Here is a 13,236-nt window from a genome sequence, read left to right as displayed (position 1 = left end):
GCCACAGGACACCTAATGTTTTGACAGTCTCCTTACTATCTATGTTCAACGCGGTCTTTGAAGAACGTAAATCTGAATCAATCGAATTTATGAGCTCTGCACTGTTGGATGCCCATTTTCGTAGAATGAAGCCTGCACTTGATAGCATGTGCATCAATTGTTTCTGCAATTCAATAGCTTCTGAGATTGACTTGTCTCCAGACATTAAATCGTCAACGTAGAAGTCCATGATGGCTGCTTTGGAGGCCATTGGAAATTGATCTGCTTCTTCCACTGCCAATTGTTGTAGACATCTAACAGCAAGGTACGGTGCTGAAGCTGTGTCGTATGCTATTCTTGTTAGACGAAAATCTTGAATTGGCTCCAACCGATGAATTGCGCCAGACTATTCTCTGAAAGTCTGCGTCTTGTAGGATAATTTGTCTGTACATTTTTTCTATGTCTGCAGTCATCGCTATCTTGTAAGTTCGAAAGCGAAGAAGTAATGTAGTGAGATCACTTTGTAGCTGTGGTCCCACCATTAAATTGTCATTAAGAGATATACCGCTGGATGATTTTGCAGAACCATCAAAAACAACCCGAAGTTTATCTCCGGTTTTATTGGGAACTGCGTGGTGAGGGAGATAAAAGCTGGAAGTTGCCGGAACATCAATTTCGTTGTCTGGAATTAGTTCCATATGTTTTAAGTCCTGAAAATCTTGCATGAATTTGTGGTAATGTTTTGAGAGGGATTGATTTTTAACAAACCTACATTCCATTTGTTGTAGCCTATGCACGGCTATGTCTCGAGATGATCCGAGTTCATTGATTGTTTCACGGAACGGTAGTTTCACCACAAATCTGCCAGTAGAATCACGGGAGAATGTTTGTTTAAAATGGTTCTCACATGCGGCTTCCTCTTCCGTATAAAGATTTGTTTCTGAAATTTCTTCCAATTTCCAGAACTTGTCTAGCTCATACTCAATGGCATTATACTCGAAATTTGCATGATTGGAAATTACAGTTTGTGATTTGGAATTTGACTTGCTTTCAGTTTTTCCTAGAATCACCCATCCGAAAATGGATTCTAGAGCGACCAATGATTGTCCTGGGACTTTTGTCTGTCCGCTAAGCATTATTTCATTAAATACATCTGCACCCAGCAGTATGTCTATAGGGCCCGGTTGATGGCAATTTTTGTCTGCCAGTTGTAAGTGTTTGAAATTACTTAAGACGGATGCATCCACTTGATATTGGGGAAGGTCACAAGTTATTTTAGGAATAATGAACGCTTCTGCTGTGATATTAGCATTTTTGTAAAATAGTGATGTGATTTGTATTTGAACTGAACCTGTAACTTTGCCCACTTTCTGTGAACTCAAGCCATCTACGCTTATGTTTATTCGATTGCGTTTTAATCCCAGAAAATTTACACAACTTTCCCGGATAAATGTGCCCTGACTAGCAGAATCGATCAGCAGTCTGAAAGTGTGTGAAATGCCATTGATGTCTTTGACATAAACAACTGCAGTAGGTAATAGCACACATTGTGTGTTTGGAACAACTGTGCTATTGCTACTAATAGTTGAAAGCATTTCATTTTCTGTTTGTGTTTGAGATTTTGTTTCATTTGTGTTTTTCGCGCACAATAATGTGTTATGTGGCTGAGAACAATTTTTGCAATTTCCCGCTCGACATTTTTCAATTCGATGAGTTTTATTTGATTTCAGACAATTAGCGCATAAGTTAGTTCTTTTCACTACGTTCCATTTTTCCTTCAAGGGCAGCTCCAAAAAAGTATTGCACTTAAATAATCCGAAATGAGACTCACTTTTACAGAAAACGCATGTGTTAGCAACCACTTGAGCTGAATGAACTGATTTATGGGTTTTCTGACTTCGAAAGGATCCCCCGCTCTCAAAGTTTGCATTGGATTTCTCCTTTCTGGCCTCCCTTAACGCTAAAGACGCTAAAGCATCTGCTCTGCTTAGTGTGAAAGATTTGAACTCATCGAATGAAGGAAATTTTTTCGCATGTTCTAGCGTCCAAACGCGAAGTGTTTCTGAATCTAGTTTTCCTTTTAATAGGAAAATAATAATTGTATCCCAATGCTCTACAGGCTGTTTTAGGATTTTTAATGTATCTATGCATTGTGATGTAGTGTCAATTAATTTCCGTAACGCTGAGGCTGATTCCTGTTTTAATATAGGTTGAGAAATTAATTTGTTTAAAGCTGCATTTATGATTTATGATTCGTTTTCATAACGATCAGTAAGCGCCTTCCACGCCCTTACATAATTTTCATTTGAAATTTGAATCGATTGTAACAAGGTAGCTGCTTCACCCTTAACAGAAAGTTTAAGATACTGTAATTTTTGACAGTTACTTAATGATTAATTGTTTCCTACACTTGCTAAAAATAAATCACGAAATGAAATCCAATCAAGATAATTAGAAGTAAACACTGGTAACTCTACACGCGGAAGTTTTAAGCTATTGACATCTGAATTTACTGTGTTTTGAGATGTATTTAAATTAATGTCGTTAACAGTGTTATCGCTTACACATTTTTTTTGTTCATTTTTTAAAGTGATTTTTAACTCATCTAATTTTGAAAGCAATTCATGCATTTCTTGTTCATATTTATCAAATTCTGTGTCTAAACAAGTTGTTAGAATTTCATCATTTAAAGTATTTATCTCACTATCTAAAGAAATAGCACTATTTTCGAATACTTCTATATCAGGCAGAGAAATGCCCTTGACTTGCAAATTCTTTACTTGGGTAGTTAATCTAGTTAGCATACCTTTTGTTATTTTTTTTCTCTTTAAAAGGGGCTCCATGTTAAGGACGTGACCTTCCTCAATGAGTGCGATGCTTATTTCGTCTTTTGCTTTACTCGTTCAAGAGTGATGAATATGAACTGCTTGTTTTATAACAGTTTGCACGTTGACTGCTACACATCATCCTAAACTTGATTGACTATTGCTGTGGCTGGACGGACCATGTTCGAACGATGGAAAGAGCAGCACGGGTTTTGAACAACTTTATTCGAAAGAAAAAACATCTACACTGAAACATCTACACTAAAGGTTACATCAATGTTGCTAGTTACGCGCGTGCGCAATGTTGCGTAGTTGCGCACTCTGGTGGTGGGTTGAATGAATTTAGGACTGAACAGAAGGAAAACTTTTATTGCTTTTAAATTTCCTTTCTGTCGGGAGTATTTACAAAGCATTTGTTTCTAATTGGGATTTTTCTTATGCAATGCTTAGTTTAGTCTATTTAAATTTTGGAAGATATTTTTTTTTTACCTAATGGGGGAAAAAACTCTTGAAGGAATTGAGGAATAAAAAGCATGCAGCTTTTCAGTTTCTGCTACTGGTCATTTGAACAATTGTTTGAATATTAAATTTAAACATTTGACGAAAGAAATATTTCTAAATGAGACTCAAAACAAAAATTTGTCTCAAATAATAATACCGAACGACTCTTAAAAAGTTCTAAAACTATTGGAAAATGTTCAAGATTTTGGTATACACTGTTACGGAAAACTCATTAATTTTAAATCTTTTGAGCTCTGCTGATCATTAGGGACTGAAAAATCCCTCTTAAACTTGAAACCCGACTTAAAAACAAGCAGTTTTCCTAAAAGCACTACAATCATCAAATGAAAAATCCATTTGGCTTCGGCATTTGAATGGGAACTCTATCAAAAAGACATTAACGGTTTCGCAATCTGATTAACCAACTTGCCCCTTAATTCCTGCTCTTACGTTTCATGAATAAGCCTCATTTAGTGGTTTTTTTTATTTTTTAATCTTTTGTGATGCAAAAATATAGTTCGAGTTGGAATGAAGAAAGAGTGATATGGAAGAAGAATTATTCATTTTTTAGATAAAATAGCTCGGTATTGGTACACGTCTAGAGTTAAAGTTCAAAGTGAATCGTATCTTGAGTTCCAGTTTCTGATATGGCGGAAATAATTCTAGTCATTAGAAATAAGTTTGATAAATTTTATAAGAAAACGAATTGCAAATTGAATCAATGAGCCGTTTAGCATCAAACCAGCTGAATCTTCTTTTTTTTTTCTAATTTACATTGGAGACAAAAAGCATTTCTCATTCATTTTAAATGGCAAGCTTAAATAGAAGGGATTGAGTAAACACTAAGTTTGTTCACTCTATTGCCTTAGTTTAGTACCAGAGATGGTTTCAATAACCATCTCTGGTTAAAGTATCTCTGTTAAGTTTTCTTTAATAAAATTTAATTATTAACCACCCAAAAAGAGCTCTATAGTTTCAACTTTTCTTGCTTTTATTTTAAAAAAGTAAGAATATATATTTTTTAGATTGTGGGATGTTGGAACTAGATTTTTAGAAATAATCTTCTAAAATTTTAGATATGGCATCCTTATACATATAGCCAAAATCAGTGTTTGAGTAACGTTCTGACGTCACCAAACTCGTGCCATAATATGCGTGACGGCATTATTTCATTGTTGAAGCACCAAAAATTCAGTAAGTTATTTATTATTTGATAATATTTTTTGGCAATGTTTGACATGCAAGAAAATGCTTTATTTTGCGAAGGTTGAACTGGATCCGGTAACTAAACTACTTTACTGGTAAGACTAATTTTAGGGGAATGAAGATACGAAAATGTGGTTAACAATTAACGCTATCCACTGGAGTTAGGGTTAAAATTTCAACTATCAAAGTATTACGAAACAGGAAATTGCTTCGTTCAAATATAAAAACAATTTTCACCCGTCATACTTAGAAGAGCGATTTTCTAGTAAACTATAAAAGGTATTAAGAATACGTATCGCAGAAGGGCAACTGCTGCAAATTTAGTAATAGTGACTTCAAAATAGTGGTTCCTAACAGGTGATCCGCTCACCAAACGTGGGTCGTCAGAGAGTCCTGAGTAATCAGCAGGAGAGTTTGGGGACAACTTACAAAAAAGGAATATTTTTCTGCGACTAAATCAAATTTTTTCACTGCACGAGATTAAGTAAGTAAATTTGTCCTGATGAATGTCAGATGTATGTTAAGTTTTCTTCAGCATAATATTTTTTAGGAATAAATTTGGAATACTTTTGGAATAAATTCCAACCTACACGAAAACAAGCACCGATTCAATTTTGGTGTTAATCGCTCCAAGGAGGACTAATTTCTGTTTTCATTTTCTCGAATAAAAATAACTTATTTAATGCAACAATGTGAAAATAATTCATATTAAAATATCGTCTGCTCTAGAAAGACTTTTACTCTATTTAATTGTAGGAAAGTGATTGAAAAAATGGCAATGAATTAAAATTTTATTTGTTGCCATATAATATTTGTTAGCGAATAAAATGCTTGAAATTAAATAAAGCAAGACTTTTGAAATTACCTGCTGTTTCCACTCTTTGATTCTACCTTTTGGGGTACACAATGGGGTAACCACACCGTACCAATCTCTGTAGGGTAAGACGGATTTACCTTTACAGGGGTGACCGCCCCTTATTCGCTATTGAAACCGTTCATAGCCACTTTACGTCTCTAAGCGCTTATCGCTTGCTGAATTTACCACCTCAAAGCCGCTGAACAGATACTGATCTGTTCAAACATCAGTAAGGAATGGCAGATGGAAAATTAGCGTTACCCAGAACCCCCCCCCCCCCCCCTTTGAGGATATATTTCGATAATTCGGAAATTGGCACTGTCGTCAATTTTTTGTGTGATTATTTTGGTTGCCCCATTGTTTTATGGTAATGCTGTGCAAACATATATTTTCCTAATCTCCGTTTACGTATGCAAAAGAAAAACATTCGACGCGCAAATACTGGTACCAAACATTTAACTGAAATAAATTTACACCGTCGATTTTCCAATTACAGAAATCTTCCCACTTTTGTGAGTAGCAAAATTTTGTGAGTAGTCATACGTTAGATTTAAGTATTTATAATATACTATATGTAGTAGAAAATTTCATAAGGACCGCAACATGCTAGCTGCTACTGCATTTACTCGTTTCTTACAGCAAAATTTGCTTGAATACCATTACTGTGACTGTTGTAAAATTCGTGATTTCGAAAGCTTTACTATTCCCTTTCAATTTGGGGAAACCTTTAGATTACAGCAAAAAAGATATAAAATTATTATAAAATTTCACCAGCGCAAGATATTATGGATAACCCGGGCCGACGAGAGGCCCTGTCCTGGATCGGTCTCGTTGAAATATAAATTTTATGACTTTTATGGGCAGAGGGGGTCCCGGTGACCAGGCTGACAAGGGGCTCTTGTCGCCCCTGGGGATAACCAAATAATGATTAAATTTAATACAATTGCAGTCATTTTCTGTTCTTTAATTTATTACATTAAAAGAATGAAACAAATGAGAATGCCTAACAAAAAGTTATTTTCACTGAAGGAAGAACCACGAAATTTGTGCAAGCTTTTAAGCAGCTAATTAAGCAGAAGTAATTTAATTATAGCTAAACGTCGTTAGATTTTTTGCCATTTGTTTACTTTCTTTCAACATTTTTAACTCAAGTTCGAATTCTTCATTTAATGAATCGTTTCAAGTGTTTGTTTTACCATTACAGTAATATTTTCCCTTAACGCTGGAAAATGGGCTAAATTTAAAGGAAAAAAACACTTAATTGCTTTAAACAGATTTGAAATTTAAAGGTTAAGAACTAATTATAGTACAGAAATTTGGGGTAAAATGCGAAATAGCGGGTTAAAATTAAATGGTATAATATTTTTAGTTTGCAATGGGAAATGTCGAGCAAAATGTTATTTACGTTATTAAACATATAACTGATTCTAGTCAGAAAATAAATAGCACATATGATTAAGGTATAAAATAATACAAACCATTTTCGTTATTTGATAAACAAAATGTATTGTTTTGTGATTTAGAAAAAATAATATAATATTTCTTACAACGAAATGATACACTTATTGTAAGTATTACACATTTCCTTTTAAAGTTAATAACAATTCAAATATGTGAAATTCCTACTATTCAGCTTATAGCAAAGTTATTGACATACTTGATGCATTAGTTAAGATATATTAATATAAAAAATGAATTAATAGTGTGTTTAAATATGATAGGTTTGTTTTAGTATTATGTAGCTATGTATGAATTTCGTAAGCTTAAATATAATTAAACTCCAAATACGGAACGTACTGCTTCATTAGTCAAACATAATTAGTTACTTTGTTAACTTAGTTCAAAAACGTTATACATTCTATATCTATATATACCAACTTGAAATCCAAAAGTATATGGTACAAAAAGCTAACTTGAAGTTTTCAAAAAAGACATGTCGTAAAGCCTTTCTTTTAATTATTTCAAAAGGTAAAAAATTCTGGCTTAAAAATTAAGTTTAGAACAAAAGGTAAATATTTGAATAATCACCGATGATCCTTTAAGAGTAAAGAATTTTTCCACAATGTTTTAAAATTTTTCATAAGAGAAGCTAAAATGTTTTCTTTCCTAATAACGGAGGAAAAGCATAGTTTAAAGATTAAGAGGATTTTTCTTTTCTGGTATGAAAGTTTATTTTCTCCACTTTCTGGCGGCTATGCAGCTTATTATTTTTGGAAAAATTCTTTCGGTCTTTTAAAAAAACAATTTTTTGAATAAGTGTGTGGTAATTAAAATACAGCGTGACTGCTTTTCCTTAGATTTGGACAAAGCGAAATCATCACATTGTGTCATAGAGATGAAGAGTTCTTATCGAATAAACATTTTTTGTGTAACTGCGCTGTGAAAATAAATAGTTTCACTTTGCAATATTGTACAGCAATATTAAACTTACATACACACAGGCAACGCACACTAATTTCACTAATATTATACTAGAGGACTTCTTCCCCTTGCTCTCTTTCTTCACCAACCCTCGTTTGCTTCCTGCGGTTGCTCAATGCTACCCCTGGACCGGATGACAATTGATGATTTTAATACATACACCCTTGGATTTTCGGACCTTTAAAATATGTGAGACAGAGTGGAATAGCTTTCCCTGGATGTCCTGTATCTAACGGTGCTAGTATTGACCTGGTAGACATTAACGTTCCGCAGGAGATAGGGTTAAATCTTCACACTTCAGGGTCCCTCGCACTTGCCACTATTTGTGGTTTAACCAGTTGGATGGGACCCTGAAGATAGCTCTGATTTTTTAATCCAGACCAGAAACCGAGAAATCCCTGGTCTAGAACCCCCAGAGCTTTCGTTTCACTTAGAGGACTTAGTGACCACGATCATATCTCAGTCCCTATAAATGAAGACGGTGGATTTTCGACCGTTAGGATCGAATCCAGGACCCTCTGGTCGCAAGTCCGTTGTCTTACTAATCAGGCCACCACGATCACCAGGGTTTCAGACACATACACAACTACAGACATGCACAGGTTTTAATAACATAAATTAATGTTTTTTATTAAGTATGTATAATTAACTTGTATGAATACTTCTTGTTCATTTGAAAGTTTTGCTATCTTCTAAATTAAAATAAATATTATACCCTTTCAAAATAAGCATTTTTTATACATTTATTAATGTATTTATTTATTTCCTTTTTATCTTTTTGCAATTTCATATCCGTTTACTACTTTCCATTTGTTGGCGGTATATTACTTTTTGCTTTAACATAATATGCTACAGTTAAAAAAAAAGTTTTTATGTTAAGTTTTTTTCTTCTTGAAAATCAAATGACTTTTTCCTTGGATATCATAAATAAAGATAATTAAGTTAAATATGCTTAACTGTTATTATTATTTTCAACAGTCACACAGCCCATACTATCACAAGTTCTGATCAGAATAAATAAACTGAGAAACGTCTCAAAATATAAAAACTTTAATAAAACAAAACATTGATTCAAGCATAAAATGTTAACTAAATGCTACATATTGGGCAGTTCCGTTTAAGACAAGGGAGATTTCTTTGAAAACCTTTTGAGGGAGTGTGGCCACTGTGAAAAGCAAATGCTCATGCATCGACATAAACCCACAAGCGGTCGGAACATCGATCATAAACTGTCAAAAAAGTCCCGCATCGCAGAGTTGTCGCTTCAAGAAAAAGGAAAAGTAACAAGAATACCAATATATTATCCCATCCCCTAAGAATATTTATGCTATATACTGTAGCTAAAGAAATGCTTTCTGGAAGGCTGGTTTGAGTTTCGTTTTTCTATTATTTTTTATGTCAAAATATAAGGGTATTTATTTAGATCGCATCTTGAAACATCAGCAAACAATATAAGGTTTTAACTGACTTTTATTTGTGGAAGAAGTTGCTTCACTATGAAACTAATTCAAAGGTGCACCATCAGCAACCAATTTGATGCATTACACCAGTGTTGAGTTATACGTTATGGTAATTACTATGACAGTTATCACATTTACCTAAGTCTAATGATCTTGGTTTTTAAGAATAAGTGTTTTTACTTGAATCTTAAATTAACAATGTTTCTTGTAATCCCTCTATTGTAGCATGGATAAAAGATATTTTAAAAGTGTTCTTGAATATATTGGCCTAAGCCGTGAAAGTTTTATAACGAAGGAAAAAACTAAGAAATTTTTACAAAACGAATATTTTTGAAATTCGTTATTTCTCTTCGTAAGTAGAGATATGTGGACAATGATATTGTATATCATTGTCATTTATGTAAAAACCTATGATAGATGTGGACAAAAATCATCTTGAGGGTATTGGTTGTTACTTTTCGAAAGTACAGATATTTAGACGAGAGAAGGATGATATGGTATACCATAGTCATTAGTATAAAAACCTATCATAGATTTGAAAAAAAATCATCATGGAGGCATTTATTGTTACTGTTCGAAAGTACAGATATGTAGACGAGAGGAGAATGATATGGAATAGCATTGTCATTTATACAAAACCTATCATAGATTTGGAAAAAAAATCATCAGGAGGACATACTAAACTGTCCTTAATGAATTGTCACAGAAAGAATGTAATAATTGTTTTGCTGTAAAAATATTTTATAAAAATTTATAAACGGCGGTTAATATTTAAAAGACAGGTAACATAGAATAGTTGGTTTAAATGTAAAAAATATGAGGCATGGAGCATCGAAGGGACGAAAGTGCCAAAGTGAAAAATTTCGAGATAACCAGTACAAATGGTAGGTGAACCTATCCTCTGTTTGGGAGCAAGAGATAGTTCTAGTAGTCCTAGTAGGGGCTGCTACACATCTGGGTTTAGAAAAACTCTTATATAAAAGCTTACTTATGACGTAATCTTCAAACTCGTTTTTCTCAAAACTTGAAAATGCCCACTTTTATCCCCTTGCTTCTCACTGCTTCAAATGATAATAGAATCACTTATCTGCTTTGGGTTAACAAATAATAATAGTAGCCTTGATAGGTGCTGCTATACACCATAACTTGTTAAGAAATCAATGAAACCGTAGCCTAGGATATGAACTTCAAACGCGTTTTACTCAAAACTTTAAAACATCCACTTACATTCCATTGCTTCTCACTTCCTCATGAGTTAAAAAATCAGCTTTTATTCCTGTTGTTCAGAATCTAGTAATTTTTTTTTTTTCAGGTTACCTTTCAGTTGATCCTCGAGCTCATTTTTAAAAGCAGAGTAGATGGTTATGGGGAAAAATATTCAGATTTTCTGCTATTTGCTTCTACTGTTTTAGAGGTACTGGTGTATAAGGAACAACTACGTCAGGAATCTCGAAGGAACAGAAGAACCTCCTTAGAAATTTTTTTGTGGTGTATGTACAGGGTGTATCAGTACAACGTTTAGACTTTCAGGGCAGATAGAGTACACCTAGATAATGGGAAACCACACCGCAATGCATGATCGTAAACGCTTTCCTGCAGCGGTAGTGACGACACAAATCCTCAAAAACACAAGAGACGAATAAGAGATGAAAACATGTTTGTTATCTTAAGTACAACAAAAGAAGAAAAAAGAACATGAAAGACGACCTATTTTCGTGATGCACGCCTCACATCTCCGGCGCATTGAAGATCGAACTTTAAAGCGAGCGTGGCAACAAAAACCGCGTGTGCGCATCCACAACCATCTGATGCTTCCGCTTACGTAACGACATCTATCGTGCACACCAGACAAATACTTACCAGCATTTTTGCAGTATTAAAAACAATAAACATGTTTTTTCCTCTTATTTGTCCTGTCTTTCTTGTGCTTTTTGCCGTCACTATTGCGTCGGATAAGCGTTTCCGATCAAGTATTGCGATGTAATTTCCCATTGTCTAGGTGTACTCTATCTGCAATGAAAGTCTGTTAACGCTGTACTGATACACCCTGTATAATAATGAACATCAATGTTCTAGTCACACATGTACTGGTAGATTAAAAAGTTTAAAATTTCCTCGCAACCATTGAGATAAACCTCTTGCCTTACCCCCACTGTGCAAGGGCGTAGAGGCAGTGTCATGATATGGAGCATGTTCTTCTGGCATGGAAATGGCGCCCTGTTTGTCCTCGAGGAAAAACAAACAGCCATGCGATACCAAGATATACTGGCAGATTAAGTGCGTCCTGCAATGTTGCATTTTCATCCTGATGGCGACGGATACATCATGGACGATATACATTGTGACAGAAGTGTTGAAAATTGTTTCCCTGAGCATTAGTCCGACTTCCGACACTTTCCCAGGCCACCGCATCGCCCGGATCTTAACCCCGCAGAAAGTGTGTGATACTGATGGAAAGACGCATCCGACAGCACTCTCCTCTACCATCTAATTTACAAGATCTAAAAAGCAAGATATTCTGTGGATGTAAATGAACCGCAGAAGCTTGCAGACAATTGCTCAGACGAATCGGACCACTTATCCGTGCAAAACATTGTCCAATAAAATTTTGATCTTGGGTGTCTAATTCATTGACCCTGAGTATCTCAAAGCACTTTTTTCGCTGGTGAGTGGTACAAGAGGTCAACCATCACTGTACTGTATCAAGGTAGATAAAGTAAATTTATCTCACCAGCGATAGAGTCTGCTGACCTGATCGGTTCAACTCGTAATTGAAGGATGCTTACTTACTGCTTAATACCCAAGCTGTGCCTTCAACTTACGAGTTGAACAGCACCATGTCACCCATGTACACTAAAAAGGGAACATGGGCTGTAACATTTTGAGAATTTATGAGTTAAGACGGACGTTGGACGGGTGTTAGCTTTATAAGCTAAACAATCCTGCACGCTTTACCGAAGTTCTTCTTTTCTAATTAAATTATACAATTATGCTTAAAGATAGCTTTGTTTAAAAATATCAGAACTAAATTCTATGAGATTGTAATGCATAAAAATAATCTGTTAGAAGAAACATGGTCCAGCATACGCAGTTTTATAGGTAAGCATTTGTATCACACTAATACTTACATAAATTGAATATGCATAATGATATCTGAATAATAGCTGATACGTATATATTTCTTTCATGATCAAAACCGTATGCTATAACCGTGGTAGTAATTGAAAATTTAACTATGCACAACTAAATGTTTTAATTCAAATCCGAAAACAAATTTGAATAAAAACTTTGGTTTATCGTGTTCAAGGGGAATGCGATCCTTAAACCTAGATGAAACGGGTAAAAAACAGTTGAATTCGATGCACTATAACTATTATATTTGTCATCTTACGCGCATGATTACAGAAAAAATATTTTTTCGCAGAATATTTTTGGGATCTAAATAATTTAAACTGTTATTTTATTAAACTGAACCGGGTTGTTTTTACATTAATGTCTAATTTATATTTTGTATGGTAATTTAAATTGAAGTGTCTAAATTTCATTTTTTACCACACCTTACATAATTTTCAGGTAAGAAATTGTACAAAAATTGTGGTTAACTTTGTATAGCAAAGCATTAAACATTTTCAGTACAATTTTCATGTAAAATTATTTCGTAGGAACCTTTCAAAGCGGTTTGTTTTAAATTATTCAGGAAAGACTGGAGAACAATTAATTTATTTTATTCGAGATTGAAAATCGTATGTCCCCTTAACTAGCTACCTCCATGAGATATAGCTTTTCAGGAGTCAATCAAAACTGTTATGTTCAAGACATGTTGTGAAGAATTAAGTGCGTTTTAATACAGTGAATATTTCAACTTTTAGATCACATTTGGAAGTACAAAAAACTTCAGATTATCCATGGAATAGGGTGGCACGGTAAGCGCGGATAATCGAAAAACGCGGATAGTCCGAATAATAGATAAAAAACGATGTTACTGTAT

Source organism: Uloborus diversus, chromosome 2, assembly GCF_026930045.1.
Source record: "Uloborus diversus isolate 005 chromosome 2, Udiv.v.3.1, whole genome shotgun sequence".
NCBI classification, from domain to species: Eukaryota; Metazoa; Arthropoda; class Arachnida; order Araneae; family Uloboridae; genus Uloborus; species Uloborus diversus.
Note: the sequence above shows the minus strand (reverse complement) of the source record.